Raw genomic sequence first — 18038 nt, forward strand, 5'->3', positions numbered from 1 at the left:
AGACCAGCAGGTAGGTGTACGACACCTCTTACCGTAGAATGCCTCGTAGGGTGCCATGCCCAGGCTAGCATGGAAACTGTTGTTATACGAAAAATCCACCAATGGAAGGTACCTATCCCATGCCGAGCCTTGCTCCAACGTGCAAGCCCGCAACATGTCCTCCAAGGTCTGGATAGTCCGCTCAGTCTATCCATCAGTCTGAGGGTGATAGGCTGTACTCAGTCTCAACTGAGTTCCAAAAGCTCCCTGCAGTGCCTCTCAGAACCAAGATGTGAACTTCGGGTCCCTATCACTGATGATACTCTCGGGCACCCCGTGAAGGCTCACGATATCGCGAACATACAGTTTGGCCAATTGCTTAGTAGTGAAGCTCACCTTCACTGGAATAAAATGGACAGACTTCGTCAGTCTGTCCACAATGACCCATATCGAGTCACAACCAACCTGAGTTTTCGGCAAACCCACAACGAAGTCCATGGAAATGCTCTCTCATTTCCATTCCGGAATCTCAAAAGGTTGAAGTTTACCAGACGGCTTCTGATGTTCAATCTTCACCTTCTGGCAGATCAAACACTTGGACACATACACAGCTATTTCCTTCTTCATTCCTGGCCACCAGAAATTCCTTTTTAGGTCTTGGTACATCTTTGTCGCACCAGGGTGAACAGTAAACTATCCCTTATGGGCCTCCGCTATAACCTCTTCGGTCAAAGGACCTCGAGGAATCACCACACGCTTCTGAAACAACAAAAGTTCATCCTCATTCCAAGACACACCGTCTTGGTTCTTCACGTAGTCGAGACACTCTCTCTGCACTTGCGCCTCGTGGATCTTCTCCATAAGCTCATTCCTGACTCTCACAGTCTCCATCTCGAGAAGTCCACCCCCAAACAAGGTTGTCACCTTCAGATCTCGAAACTTCTCTATGAGGTCGAAGTCACCCATCGTTAAACTGGATAGACTCACAGATTTCCAACTCAAAGCATCAGCTACCACATTGGCCTTGCCATGATGGTACTTCAACTCAAAGTCGTAGTCCTTCAGGAACTCAATCCATCTCCTCTGCCTCATGTTCAGCTCCTTCTGATCAAACAGATACTTCAAGCTCTTGTGGTCACTGAACACCGCAAACTGCATACCGAACAGGTAATGCGTCCAAATCTTGAAAGCAAACACAATCGCAGCCAACTCTAAATCATGAGTCGGGTAGTTCTCCTCATGAGGCTTCAACCGCCTCGAAGCAAAAGCAACAGCTCTACCAGACTGCATCAACACACAGCCCAGCCCCTTTCCAGAAGCATCACAGTAAGCTCAAACTGCTCCTCAGGATCAGGAAGGACCAACACAGGTCAAGTAGTCAATCTCTCCTTCAACTCCTGAAAGCACGCCCCACACTCGTGAGTCCACCAAAATGGAGTCTCCTTTCGGGTAAGTCGAGTCAAAGGGAGAACCATCGCGGAGAAACCCTTGAAGAACCTCCGATAGTAACCTGCCAAACCTAAGAAGCTCCTCACCTCCGTAACTGTCTTGGGCCTCTCCCAATCAAGCACGGCCTCAAGTTTGTTGGGATCTACTGCAACTCCATCCGCTGAAATCACATGCCCAAGGAACTTGACTGATTTGAGCCAAAACTCACACTTAGAAGGCTTAGCATAAAGCCTTTTCTCCTTCAACACTTGCAGAACAATCTTCAGATGCTCTGCATGCTCCTCCTCAGTCTTGTAGTAAATCAGAATGTCATCAATAAAGACGATCACAAACTGATTCAGATACGGCTGGAAAATCCTGTTCATGTAATCCATGAACACTGCCGGCGCATTGGTGAGTCCAAAAGGAATCACCAAATACTCAAAGTGACCGTATCTCGAACGAAACGCGGTCTTAGGGACATCCTCCGGCTTCACCCGAATCTGATGGTATCCGGACCGGAGATCAATCTTGGAATACACGCAAGCACCCCTGAGCTGATCCAACAGATCATCAATCCGAGGAAGGGGATACTTGTTCTTGATCGTCACCTTGTTCAACTGCTGGTAGTCGGTGCACAATCGCATTGTCCCGTCCTTCTTCTTCACAAAGATGACTGGTGATCCCCAAGGAGACACACTCGGCCGGATGAAATCTTTTGCTGAAAGATCGTCAATATGCTTCTTCAGCTCAGCCAACTCCGGTGGCGACATCCGATATGGAGCTAAAGAGATCGGCCCCACACCAGGAAACAAATCAATGGAGAACTCTATCTCCCACTGTGGCGGAAACTCAGGAATCTCCTCAGGAAACACCTCGAGAAACTCCCCCACCATAGGAATGCCAGTGATATCCTCCTGTGTCCCACTCACCAAACCTCCCAACATGACATATCCAAATGCCCCTGCTCTCAAGGCCTTCCTAGCCTGCAGCAATGAAATATATGGCGAGGAACTAGCTGTGGAATCACACAGAGACATCACCACGCGCTTTGCACAGCAATCAATCAGTGCACAGTTTCTGGACAACCAATCCATGCCCAGAATAATCTCCAAGTTGTCCATCGACAATCCTATCAGATCCACCGAGAACTCACGGCCGTCCCACTAAAACGCTACATCGCGATGTACAGTGGTAGAATCACACTTTTCTCCGGTGACGGTAGTCACCCGCAACGGTGGAGAAAGCACAGACATGGGAAACTCAAGCCCCAAAGCAATCGAGGTAGCAACAAATGAATGCGTAGCCCCGGAGTCAAACAATGCATCAATAGCAATACCACCAATAGACACAGTACCTCTAACAAGGTTCGGAGCGCGGTCCAACTGCTGCCTATCCAAGGTGTACACACGCCCAACAGAAGGTGGCACCGCAAGTGCCGAAGTAGAAGCCATCGGAACCATCTGCAAAGGAACTGCCTGAACAGCTGCAGCTCTCGCCGTCGACGACGAACAGTCTCTAGAGAAGTGGCCCTCCTTGCCACACTAGAAACAGATCAGCTGACTCGAAGCACAACGACCAGCATGCTCTTTTCTGCACCCCGCACATCTCGAAGTGGAAGGAGGCCTAGCAAAACTCCCCTGCTGTTAAGCAGTCCTCTTGAACTGACCAGGCGCCTGCCTAGTCGCCAACTGTTTACCTTTGCCCTTCCCAGCAAACTTCCTGTCCTTCCAAGAAGTAGGAGCAGGAGTGGAACTAACAGTCCTCTTGGTCTCGTCGACCTTGGCCCTCTTCGCCTTGCTCGCTATGCAGACATCCTCAATGTCCTTACACTGCTGAACCAGTGTACCAAAATCCCTCGAAGTAGCTCCAGCAATATGCTCAGCAATCACCTCACTAAGTCCTCTGCGGAACTTAGCAGCCACAAACATCGGAGTAGGAGGAACCATCCGGAAGTGCGCAAACTTCACAAGCTCATTGAACTTGGCCAGGTACTCGTCAACAGACATCGAGCCCTTAACCAATCGATCAAACTCCCCCTGCTTCCTCTCCTGCGCATCGAAGGGAAAGTATCTGCCCAAGACGCATTCCTCGAAGAATGGCCACGTCAAAACACGACCCTGCATCTCAAAAGCACGAGAGGTGTTCGTCCACCACTCATGGGCATCGCCCTCCAGCATGTAAGTCGAGAACATCAGCTTCTGTGGGTCTGTACACTGCATGACCCGAAATATCTTGTCCAGCGATTCTAGCCATCTCGCCGCAGCAATAGGATCCAAAGACCCTTCAAACACAGGTGGCTTATGGTTCCTGAAAGCATTCAGCCGGCGATCTATCACATCACGATCCTCAACAGGCTCTACAAGAGTCTCCTTCGTCTCAGCGACATGAGCAACACTGCCAATATGACTCAGGCTCTCATTCTGAACACTAGGTGGAGGCGACAGCGGTGGTGGCGGTGGTAACTGGCCTACAGCAGGACCAGCCCTCATCTCCTCCAACATGACTCTCATCATCGTCATGTTCGCCATTCTGTTCTCCTCGAGGACATCCTCAGTGGTCCTTCGGTTCGCTTCACGAACCTCTTCTGCGGCTATCCGGTTTGCCTCGCGAACAGCGTCCATCATTGTCGCGTTGGCCAATCTAGTGGCCTCCTGATCGGCTAACCTAGCCGCCTGCATCTCAGCCAATGCAGTCAGGATAGGATCGGGTTAATCCTCAGAAGTCTCTCGTGTTCTCCCGGACCTTACCATGACTCTACAAGTTACACAAATTATGAGTTGATCAGGCCCACGCAATGTGATTACATATACATTATCATAATAAAATTCGACGGAGTAAACACACAAGACAGACACAACCAAACATCCTAGCTATTGCAATACATACATGCTTTTCCCTCGAACCATTGCTCTGATACCATAAATGTAACACCCCGTATATATCCGGTAATGTTATCATACTATCGTATTAAGTTGCGCTTAATTAAAATTGCAGAATATCTTTTTCTTTTCGATTATGATGTCATTATCATTACCAACTTTCTTATTAATCAATTAATAAAACATCGCCTGTATGCAATTGCAATAAAACAGGTAACTGAAATACCTCATTAATTAAAACAACATAATGTATGTCTCTAGTCACGGAACTACAACACGTAGACCGGACCAACTATCAGTTTATAAAACTCAACTCAAAAGTACTAACAACATAGTAGCATGGACAACTCTCATGCTCACCCAAATAAGGAAACAAAGCCCAACATAAGTCTCAACATCAACAACATAATAATAATGCGAAAAACATAAACAGCATCCAGCCCAGTCATGCTAGCAAATAAGCAGTAATATCATCAACTAAGCTCTGACCTCCTGCCACCAGAGGCATCAGTCACCATACTACCTGAACCTGAAATAAGCATTCCTCAAACGTGGGGTGAGATCTCTAAACAAGAAATCTCAGTAAGATAAGGGGTCCTCAAGGGTCTTTCACCCCAAGCTCACTTACATGTGCAATATAAGTTTAAAAGCAGTTCATCAATATTATTTCTGAAACAGTGCAATGCAGCAGATAATCATGTCATGTGTGTCAATTCTATTCTACTGGCCAGAGAAACGCAGGATTTATATACGTCTAATACCCACAAATAGTGCAAGATGTTACCTGCATCCACCCCGGATCACCGTCTTGTATGACGCCACATACTCAGGCCTACCGTCAAGATGGAACAACACATGCATATTAAAAGCCATTACTCATAAAGCTCAACAACATCTCAAATATTCAAAGCATGTAACACAACATGCATATAACCATACCCCCATGGGACATGGTGGAACCACAACATGACTAAACCGAGGACACGAAAGCTTACCTTGCAAGCTAAAACCCAAAGCCAAGAGTCCACAGCTCAAAGTCCAAACACAGCAGATTCACAATCTGTTATGGACCAACAATACATCAACAATCATACTCTACAAGTATACAACATAAAGACAACGCCTTTTTCATTACGTTTTACGTCTTAAGGCTTCTTACCAAGCGATAAGCCCTTAATCACATGATTCTGACTTACATTAATTAATTACAGAAGTTCAACTTCCTCAAACTAGGGTTCACAAACCCATAGATCAGTTCTGGATGAACAGTACGCTACTGTTCATCGCAAACCCAGAATATTCGGATATTCCTCGGGGGCATATCCGGATATGCAATATCCGGATATCTCTCTGCAAATATCCGGATATCAATATCCGGATATCCAGATCCCCATATCCGGATATCCAATATCCGGATATTTTACGAGCAGATATCCAGATATTTCGCGACAGAATGCAGTTTCTGCATTTCGCGAAGATATCCTTCCAAGGTTCCATTTTTAACACTTCCAGAAGCTTAAACATGCATCTTAAGGTCCATTTATGTTCATATGACAGTTGGTTACTTGTTTAATCCATTAAACATACCAAGACATCAACTTTAACCCATTGAACTCATGAACAAGGTTGGTACAACTTACCAAAAGCTTAAACTCAGCAAAAGGGGTGTCCTTGGAGCTCACAACAACTCCAAAGGTTCTGACTTTAACACCAAACGAAAATGCCACTCAAGCTTGGTTCTTTCTTCACAAAGGTTGACACTTTGAAGCTCACAAGCCAAGAAGAAAGCTCCAACACTACAAACCACCAACTCAGCCCCTTCAAAACCATAACACAGCCCCCAACACTCAGAAGCAAGGCCAACAACACCCTCCCAATGCTCACTCTCACTCACCACAAGTGTTTAGAAGAGAAAGTGTGAAGAAAATCAAAGGAAGAAGCTTCAAGGCTTGAAGCCAAGGGAAGGAAGACAAGGGAGCCAAGGTTCTGGTCAGCCTCCACAAAACTCACGTAGGAAAATCTGTTTTCTAGGGTTTTGTGCCCTTAACAAGCCTATAAATAGTCACTTAACCAATTAACACACAATATTAACTTTAATTGCTACGCTTAGCATCTTAATCCCAAACTCAGGATTCTTAACCTACTCAATTTTATAAGAATTATCATATTTTTCTTATATTTTTCTGAGATCCTTTCCGGTACGCGTTTTTCATAGCCAGTACCGGTTTCTGGCACCAGTTCTTATTATTTTGACTTGAAACTCGTTTTACAAGTCCTACATATTATTCTAGTAATTATCATGCACATATTATAATTTTCCGGGATACTTTTTCGGTACGTATTTATGCCGACTAGCAGAACCGCTATCTGCACTTTTCTTCCGAAAAGCGACTTTCAGCATTATTACTCACTTACTATAATTATTAGAGCCTCATAATAATTATTAGGGTCAATTATAAAATTATTTCCTAATTTCACATAATTAATTAATTAACGGTGCGGGTTCTTACAGGGAAGCTTTGAGAACTTTAAAGATACTTCAAGCTACTGACTTGGTGCTGCATGAAAATCCTAGAGTGTATCAATGGTTCACACTAAGAACTCAAGTGGACAGCCCCTATTCTAAGTAAACAGAAGCTTAAACTCTCAAGACATGATTTTTCTCCTTCAAAACTCAAGCTTTACAATGTTTGGTGATGATTCTATAACATAGGAATAAAGAAATATGGAGAAAAGTGACTTCGCTAGGTTTTATGCAAAATGCTCAAGTCTTCATGAAGGATGGGATGTGGCAGCCATGAGGATTAGCCTTGGGGTCTGAAAACTAACCTAGGGCTTTGTGTCATTAGGTATATATAGGTGCACTCACTTAAACTAATAGTATTAGTTTAATTAGTTTCGCGTATCGTTTAGCTCTAAAATTTTATATTCTTCACCTAGACAGTTTTCTAGGAATTATCATATTTTTACATTAAATTTTTGAAACACTTCACCGATACGCATTTTATACATACCCGATATTAGTTCTGACATCACTACTTATTATTTTTACCCCAAACTTGATTTTCTTAACTAGATATTTTTTTAGGAATATTTATATTTGTATTATAATTTTTTGGAATACTTCACTACCGATACGCCTTTATACCGCGAAGCAGAATCGAAATCTGCACTTTTCATTTCTAGATATTTATTCTGATCTTTCTATATTTATCCAAAGTAAATTCTGGAACTATTTTCTAAACTCATAATTAAATTACTTAAATTCTTCCTCTAACGGTGCGCAAGTTCTTACATTATACACCTTCAAACCCAAATCCAAAAAAAAAAACCAGTACAATAAGTGTGCGTGTGCGTGTGCCATTTACAAAACCACCATCAAACCCAGCCAGATTGTTTGTGCCTCTTCCAGCCACTGCGCGCACCAAGCAGAGCACCGCCGCTGCCAGCCACCGTGCACGCGAAGCAGAGCACGATCGTGCTTGCCACTGTGTGCACCATCAATCCACCGCCAGTCAAACCAAAATCACCACAGAACCAGCACATCGTATATGACTAAAGCACCGCATCTTTTGCATTGCTAAAAATTTTCTTCCCTGTTGCGCTGTCCAAAAAGGTAACCAACAAGTTTTTAACTTGTGGCTAGGGTAGTATTTTTTTTTAATTTATTTCTTACTTTTGTTTTTGAGTTAATGACTATGATAGGTTTAGTTGGGTTGAACTTGTTAAGTACCCTTGGCCCATAATGCGAGCTGACCATTTGTGTGTGTGTAGAATATGTAACGAAAGTGTAAGTAACACATGTGATAAAAATTAGTAAAAAGTAAAATATATAAAATAATGGAAGGACAGCTAGAATATATCTTTTCTTGCAAGAGGCTAGGATTAGATTGGTCATAATATAAGCATGCATACAAATATAAGATTCGTAAAAGTTAAAAAAAAAAAGTTTTAATATGATAGATTTAGCAAACATCAGTTTCTTTAATCCATGTCTTGCACACCTATTTTTTTTTACATGCAATATAATTGATTTGTCGTTCTATGCATTAATGAATAACAATGGCAATAGCAAACTTAAATTCTTCAGGTCTATATATGTTCGTACACATCCTCGACACAATTATTATTATTATTTTTTAACTCATTTTTTTTTCCTTACATTATAATAATGTTGGTAGTAATTATGGCTCACGGTATTTTGGTCAAGGATCCAAATATTATTATACAATTGTTGTTACCACACCTGTACATAATCAACTTGTTTTGAATATTTTTGTTGTTGTTGACCGAATATATTATTATACCAAGTGCTTTAATAAACTAAAATAAAAATTATCATATTAAAACTACCATAAAGGGGTAATTTAGTTGAGACTTGAGACAGCTTGTTAATCTCATTAGCTTTAAAATCATTTTGACGTCGTTTTGGAACAGAAAATCAAAGTATTTTTGTAATTATAATTTATTTCAGGGTTATAATAGTCTTTTTATTATAATTTTTATATTTTTCAACCCAAAATAACGTCATTTTGAGAGTGAATGTAAATAACTTATCTACATTCACTATAGAAACATTAAAGCAATAAACAAACAAACAAACAATCATAGTTTTTTTAGGCTTTAATGTTTCTACAGTGAATGTAGATAAGTTATCTACAATTGCTTTCAAAACGACGTCATTTTGGGTTGAAAAATTAAAAAATTATAATGAAAAAGACTCTTATAACCCAGAAATAAATTATAATTACAAAAATATCTTGATTTCCGCCTCAAAACGACGTTGTTTTGGGCTCAATGTAGATAAGTTATCTACATTGACAACAGAAAAAGTGAACCCTTTTTTTTTATTTAAAATTATTGATTTTGGGTTAATTTTAAAATAAAGAATAAAGAAGATTTATTTGCAATCAATTGAAATGTGAGTCAGCTGAGCCATGGTGGCTTGTCAACCCTACATATATTTTATTTTGACTCATTCTAGCCGTGACAGCTTGGTGATTCAAAAATCATTTCAATTTATAATAATAATTTATAGGTTCACTTTTTCTACAGTTAATGTAGATAACTTATCTACATTGAGCCCAAAATGACATTGTTTTGAGGCAGAAATCAAGTTATTTTTGTAATTATAAGTTATTTCAGGGTTATAATAGTCTTTTTCATTATAATTTTTTAATTTTTCAACCCAAAACGACGTCATTTTAGCAGCGAATGTAGATAACTTATCTACATCCACTTTAGAAACATTAAAGCCATAATTTATAGTAATAAAAATAATAACATGAAATTTAATTTAAAAGGGTTAGCTGAGTTGAGATAGCTTGTTAATCCTACAATTATCATTTCAGATTATTTTAGCTGCGACAGCTGGATAGTCCGAAACCATCAAATCCAAAACTTTCAAATGATTTTCTTTAAAATTACTTTCAAAATTGAAATCAATCAACACACAAATATTTTTTACAGAACGAGGTAACTTTTAGTTCCCTATTGTACCGATGGATACGTCAGAGCGAGACCCTTCTCATCAAGCAGAAAAATAAATTTTAAAAAATTAGTTTTCTTTTCTTTAATCAATTTTTTTAATTCTTTGGGGTGAAATAAATATTTAAAATTTTACCATTAAAATGCGCAATTAGTATAATGTAACCGTTTTTTTAAACAAACAGTGTAGGGTGCTGTAAGAACCCGCACCGTTAATTAAGGAAGTTAATTAATTCATTATGTGAAATTAGGAAATAATTTCATAATTGACCCTAATAATTATTATGAGGCTTAAATAATATTGGTAAGTGGTTGATAATGCTGGAAGTCTCTTTTCGGACGAAAAGTGCAGATACCGATTCTGCTACTCGGTATAAATGCGTACCGATGAAGTATCCCGAAAAATTATAATAAGTGCATGAATATTCTTAGAATAATACGTAGGACTTGTAAAACAAGTTTCAAGTCAAAATAATGAGAGCTGGTGTCAGAATCTGTTATTGGCTATGGAAATCGCGTACCGAAAATGTGCTGCGAAAGATAAAATAAAAATATGATAAATCTTAGAAAAATGAGTAGGTCCAGGATCCCAAGTTTGGGATTAAAATGCTAAGCGTAGCATTTAACGCTAATATAGTGCGATTAAGACTTAAGTGAGTTATATATACAACTTATGCACAGAACCCTAGGCACCTTGTTATTTCCTACGTGAAAGGGTGGCTGACCAGCTTCTCTAAATACTGTTTCATTGGTTCTCTTCACCATTTCATGAGCCAATGGCCATTTTCTTCATGAAATCTTCTCCTAAACACTTGGTGTGTGAGAGAGTTAGCTTTGGGGCTGTGTTGTTGGTCTTGTGCTGAGTTTTGGCACTGTTTTATGAGGTCTTGGGGGGCTGAGTGTTTGAGTTTGGGTTGAGGGGGTCATCTTCTTGGCTTGTGGAGCTTCAAGAAGCTTTCTTTGTGAAAAAAGGACCAAGCTTTGTTGGCATTTTCGTTTCCCTTGCAAGTCAGATTGTAGGAGCTGAAGTGAGAGCTCCAAGAGCACCTTCTTGCTCTGTTTTGAGCTTGTGGTACGATCATCACCCTTGTACTTGAGTTTTCCTAGTTAAAAATGGAGCCTTGATGCATGTAATGAACTTAAGTTGATAACCTAAAGTTGGGTAATGCTTAACACAGATAGAAATGCATGTTTTAGCTTCTGTAATAGGTAAAAATGGATCCTTAGGAAAGATATCTCGCGAAAATGCAGAATCTGGGTTCTGTCACGAAATATCTGGATATTGGGTTAGAAATATCTGGATATTGATATCCGGATATGGATATCCGGATATCAATATCCGGATATGGGGTTCTGAATATCCGGATATTGATATTCGGATATGCCCCCGACAAATATCTGGATATTCTGGGTTTTCGAAGGACAGAAGGTGTACTGTTCATACAGAAGGCTTTTATGGGTTTGTAGACCCTAGATTGATGAAGTTGAACTTCTATAATAATTTATCTAAGTCAGAATCAAGGGATTAAGGGCTTGTGGCTTTGTGAGAAGCCTTAAGACATAAAACGTAAAGGAAAAACGTTGTCTTTATGTATATGCTTGTGAGCTATAGTTACTAATATGATTGCCGGTCCAAAACAGATTGTGATCCTGCTGTGTGTGAACCTTGAGCTTGTGTGGACTCTTGGCATTGGATAGTTAGCTTGTAAGGTAAGCTTTCGTGTCATCGGTTTAGCCATTTTTTGTTCCACCATGTCCCATTGGGGGATGGTTATATGCATGATGTGTTTTCATGTATTGTTTTGCTGAAATGCTATTGAACTGTTAAGTGAAAATGCTATATGATATGTATGTGGTGTTCCGCTTAGACAGGAAGCCATGAGGTGGTCCTGTGGGCGGGTACAGCATGGGCTTGTATTATGTGGGTAATAGACGTATTCCTGCATTTCTATTATCAGTAGAATAGTTATAACACATATGACATGAATATCTGTTGCATTGCACTGATTTTGGAACTGATATTGTATATTGCTTTAGAACTTATATTGCACATGTAAGTGAGCTTGGAGTGGAAGATCCTTGAGGACCCCTTGTCTTACTGAGATTTCGTTTTAGAGATCTCATCGCACGTTTGGGGCACTATTTCAGGTTCAGGTAATGCGGGGATTGAGACCTCTAGCGGCAGGAGGCCGAAGCTTAGTTGATATTGCTGATTATATGATACTATGCCTTGGATGCTGACATTGCTTTACATTTGATATTATTATGTTGCTGTTGTTGAAACTATGTTGGGCTTTGTTGCCTTATTTGGTGAGCATGAGGTTTGTCCATTCCACATTTGATTATGTATTGTTGTTCAATGTTGAGTTCTATAAACTTTCAGGCTTGTCCGGCTTACGTATTGTAGTGCCGTGACTAGAGACATAGTTAATGATCCTAATTATGATATGATGTTATTCAGCTTAGATATCTGTCTATTTGCAATTTACATACCTGCAATGTTTTGGAAATGAATTAAGTAATTCAACTTGGTAATGATAATGATGTCATAATTGAATAGAAAAAGTTATTTCGCATTTTTATATTAAGTGTGGCTTAATACGATGACATGTTAACAAACCGGGTTAACACGGGGTGTTACAGGTGCCAACACATTCCTTACCCGTAATCAATTTCTGAATTCATTTCTATTTTCAAAGACCAGTTTTCTCAAGCAAAAGGGTTTTTCCAATGTTTTTTCAAATAAACCTTGGTGGTGACTCTATTATTTTTTATATTCAATTTCTTTCATCGTCAAATACACAACACTACTAAACAATTATGCAACATTACCAAGGAATCACAACATATGCATCAGGCCAAAACATTTACTCATAACAAGCATTATAACAACTCTTAGTGCCGTACACCTACTGTCAAACCATCACTCCCTCGGAGTACGTGGAACATAAAGGGGATCAAACCCAAGGTCTAAAAGTTTACCTGTGAAAATGACATCCTCCAATATGCTCTCAATATCCAAGAAGCTACAACCACAACCCCTTATAGTGTCATAACCTATTCCACAGATGTGGAGGCAATTAACACATACACTAATCTACCATGTTCATTACAACATTTTCCTTGAATAACAATCCAAAGAAACTAACTCTAATGGCGTATTCGGCACTAAACTGTGTTTACCATTTTTGAAACTGGTATTGAAATTCTTTTCCATAAATTCTAAGATCTCACTATGTTAAACTAGATATTTTAAGATTTCTAACGATATTTTATATGTCTCAATTGGATTGGTATAACTTAGATTATGTCTTTCGCAAACTGACTACTGTGAACCGAGCTTTTGGAAGCAGAACAACGACTTTAAACTCCAACTGGGATTGATTCACTTATTTAAATTTCCAAAACTTTTTCGAATTAAATATCTTTCAGTTATATTTACATAGGCTCAAGACTCACTCAATTTGGAGTTCTCTATCTCAAGTTATGCCCATTTTTCTACAACATGTTCTTGCTTAGTGAATATGACAACACCGCTGTCTTAACTTCATGACCAATTTAAACTACACAAACATTAAAATTGTATTTTGACTCTCACATTAAATTTTTATCTTACAGTCTTATCTTTTCAAAACACTTGAGAATGGGCCAAACTGATATCTGTAACTCCAGATATGGCTGAATTTTCGAAGCAAGTTTGAAATTCGTAATAGTACTTCCCCAAGGACTTTGGGAACGATTTACAACCCATTAACCACCAAATCAGAATTCAAACCCTTATTAAAGTTGTAGGTATACTTCTAAGCATTTCAAAATACTAAAGTATGTTCAAATCCATGGTCTACAACTCAAGATATGGACAAAATATGAACTGTGTTTAATCAGAAAAATCACTGTTACAATTTTGTTTTCCCTTCTTTTAACAAAAATGAAGAACTCCATTTTTTCTTTGCAAAAAGGGTTGTACAATCATCTCTCAAGATTATTTCAACACTTAATCAATGTTTCCTCATGTCATAAACATATAAACCATCTCAAGACTCAACCTTTTACCTACATCAGCGATTTATCATGAAAATCTAAAGAAAGTTCACGTCTTTCTTACCAAGAAGCTTCACCCAAGCAAGAACTAGTGTCCAAGCTTTCAACAATGGAGGATTGTCACTCTCAACACTAAAACCAGCAATCAAAACTCCCCAAGATGGGGTTTTTCTCCCTAAAACTCTATACTTTAGGTTGTTTTCATTAGGGGTAGATGAAAGGTGAGAGATTGATGATTGCTCTTGCTAATTTCAAAAGAAAAGATGAAACTCTATGTGAGAAGAGAGGAAGGGGGCGTACATAAAGGAGAGGGGCTGCTGGCTAATGTCTTGAAAAATGAGAAAATGAAAATGAATGGTGGGGTAGTGTGGGTCTAGGTCATATTAGTGAGTGCCCCCTTAACCAATGGTTAATTACTCACCTAGTACTCACTTAATCATTGGTTTATCCCATATGTTCCGGTTACTTTTGCCTACTGCAATTTTTATCGCGAAACACGCAGTCTCCACACTTTTTACAGAAAAGTGATTTAATTTAAATAATTTAAATAGTTTAAACTTTCTTCTCATTATCCTTTTTTAATAAATAATTTCCTAAAATCGTATTTTATTTTTAATTTTCGGGTAATTTGCCTACTCTCAGTTTTACCCCAAAGTGACACTATTCACAATTATTTCAAAATCGCAGCAGGAAATGCTATTAGAATGGTAGCGGATCAAGGCATGCAACGAGCAGAAGTCATGATAAAAGGTCCCGGTCTCGGAAGAGATGCGGCATTAAGTATTTTTATTTAAGTTCTTTTCTTTCTAAGAGGTGGAATAGAATAACCCGGTTGAAGCGTAATGATCATACGTCTGTAATGGTGATTTAATTTCAAATAATTAAATCTCCCATCTAATAATTCTCTTTTAATTATTATTAAATTTCTAAAATTTCAATTTAACGGATCGGATTCTTATAATAAATATAATATGTAAGATAGAATATTTACATTATCCTTCTTGCTTGATGAATGAGAGTGAATACCTCTCTTACGTACGGTGGCTGCCCAGAGTTTCCAAAGACGAAGGTTTAGAATTTTCCCCTTAATTATTGAACACAGTACTCAGTTGGTCTAAGCTTGCATGCAATGCAAACTTTGTACTCTTAACCTCTTCTGTAGTTATTCATTCTCGATAGTTATTGGGAAAACTTAAGTACGCGCGGATACTAATCTGTGAATTAATGAATGTTCAAGGCTTGAGTTAAAAATAAAATAAAATAATCAGGCATCAACTAAAATAAAAGAAAATAGAAATCTATCAAAATAGAAATCTATCAATATCTTTTCCTTTTAGTCGTCATGTAATCATCAAACGCAAGGAACTAATGATATATAAAATATTAAAAAACAGAGCATGTAGTCATACAGAAACTTTTGAAGTTGGGATATATCTCATGCATTTATTAATATAAATAACTGAACGTTATAACTTAGAAGAAATGTATATAACTCTACGAAGTTGAGTGCTTAGAAAGATTAATTTGTCCCGGTGCATAGCGGCGAGCTATGATGTATTGACAATTCAAAAAACTTAATGTGTTGTGTCCGACACTTTTCAACACTCTCTGACTCTCTGATACTACTCCCCAACACTGTATATTAATTAAAAATATTATTTCATATCAAAATATATCTTAACGTGTCGAAATATAATATTGTTTAGAATTAAAGTGTCGAAGTGTTGTGTCATGTCGAATCCCGCGCGTGTCCGGCTGTGTCAGTGTCGGTACAACATAGGTGGCGAGTGAACTTGTTTTGTTCTTTTGTTTTTGTATCAATCCATTAATATTTATTTTAGAGAAAATTATTTGTCCTTTTAAAGGATATAAATTTATGTCCTTTCACCCACTTATAACTATGTACTTCAGAAAAAGCATAGATATAATATTAATTTTTTTTATCTCTTTCCAGAAACTTATCGACTGACATGGAGAAAGAGAAAAAAATAACTTTCATATTATAATTATGTTCTCCTTGTAGCACATAGTTATAAGGAATGAAATGATATAAACCTATATCCTTTAAAATGACACACATTAAACCCATTATTTTATCATATATATATATATATATATATATATATATATATATATATATATATATATTTCACGTCTACTCCAAGAAATATTAAACCAGGGTCCATACAAATAATGATAGGGAAATAAATAATGTTTCAAAACGTTTACCTTCTTCCGATGATGTTGATCTGATTGAGACACTTGTTTCAAAAGTTGTCGCTAAAACAAGTATTGTTCTTTATTCTAATATAGTTTATATTAGGAAAAAATATTTCTCAAGCACCTTGAGATAAGTTTATCTCCGGTCACTCTAAAATTACGTTGTTTTATTTATTTATTTATTTATATTAATTGATTCACTTTTGAATGATTATGATTTTCTTTTTCTCTCTCTTCCTTTATCACCATTGATCCATTTTTTGTACGGTTATGATTTAGTAGTCGGAGATAAAATTATCTCAAGCAGCTTGAGAAACGATAAGCCCTTATATTATTCAACTATTCGTCCGTACATCTTTGTTCTTGCTTAATTGTTTTCACAAGAAATCAATAATTACAAGCCACGTTACAAATTATTTAAAATTACATTGAGAATGATCAATCAATTATCATTCTATTCATATTTTCTTATACACCCTTAGGTTTTTTGGGCTTAATGGGAGGATATTATATAGGTTTATTTTTTTTATTCTACTTTAATTCTACTGGAAAGTGAGGGTGTGATGATGATTGAGCTCGTAACCCCATAATTACGTAAGTTTTAATACCATATGTAAAACAACCAATTCAACCCAATAACTTAACTTGATAAGTGAAGACTCATCAATGATTTTTTTTTTTTGTAAATCTTAAAAACTTAAATATTCATAACAAAAAAAAAATGATGGATGGAATATTGAAGTTAATGGATGTACTCATACAAAAAAAAAAAAAAAAAGTTAATGGATGTAATGTCATCTCATCACCAGAAATTCTTAGGTACCAGAAAAGCAAGAGATTTCGATTTGCTGATTGGCTCTATACCATTGAATGTGTACTACCTCAATTGTGATATTAAAAGTATGGGTTTCTCACCTGCAGCGAGAACAGATAAATTTTTTTTGCAGTAAATATATTTACACCAGACGTGTATTGTTGCAAAATTTCTTATATGCAATAATATAAGAAATATAGTTGCCTAAAAATATAATCAAAATGTGAGTCAGTAATTATTCATATAACTGAAATGGAACTTCTCCAGTGGTATATATATTGTAAGAGAACTCTCTTACTCCAAGAACACCTAAAAATATGACATACTAATTATGTGCTCTTATCCCCTACTTATGAACCCATTTAAGCTGAAATGTTGATGTGATCTAAAAACAAATAATCTTCTAATCAAATCATTAATTAATTTGGAGTGGATGGATGAATAGCGATGTGGAGTAGTGGAAGAAAGTGAATGTTCAACCTTAGAGGGAAAATATGTTTCGCTATATGGACCGATGAAGAGGTTCTGATATGTATCACTAGAGCTCAACACTTCAGCTTAAGTGTCAAATGCTCAGGAAAGCGTGATAAATGGCGAAACAAAGGGTAATAAAAGTGAAAAGATATTGAGTGATAAAATAGTCTTGAGATAGGGTAGAGTATTAGGCAAGTTGAGCCCAATATACTCATCCATACAAGTACATTATTATTACTAATTAAGTTGACTTGAATGAAGCTAAATTATATTAGTTGAATGCTTACGTTTATGAATAACTTGACTTTCCCAATATTATATTCAATCTAAATTTATTACATAACTTGTAATTATATAAGTAAAATAAAAATCTCTTTTCTAAAAGCAAGAGTTATAAATATTCTTACGCAAACACATGCGGGATGCGGTGGCTAAAAGGCAGACTAATTTTGTATTTTATTTTGCCAAAGATAAGAATGGGAATGGAGGCTTAATTAGTTACCCTACTTATGCCTGGCCACCTATCATTCCTATAATTCATCCAAAATTCTATTGTTGAAGATTGCAGCATCAATTCCTGTTATACCAATAACTTCATTTTTCCGCCCTTGTTAAGTATTAAAATAATGTTAATCTTACTTCTTTGCCAACTCAAATCTCGTTGGAGTTGCTTGTGTGGATAGCTCATGATAGAACACGCAAATGGGAAAAGG

This window comes from Gastrolobium bilobum, unplaced genomic scaffold (assembly GCF_033153095.1).
Source record: "Gastrolobium bilobum isolate Gb01-03AN ecotype WA unplaced genomic scaffold, APGP_CSIRO_Gbil_v1 utg8957, whole genome shotgun sequence".
NCBI classification, from domain to species: Eukaryota; Viridiplantae; Streptophyta; class Magnoliopsida; order Fabales; family Fabaceae; genus Gastrolobium; species Gastrolobium bilobum.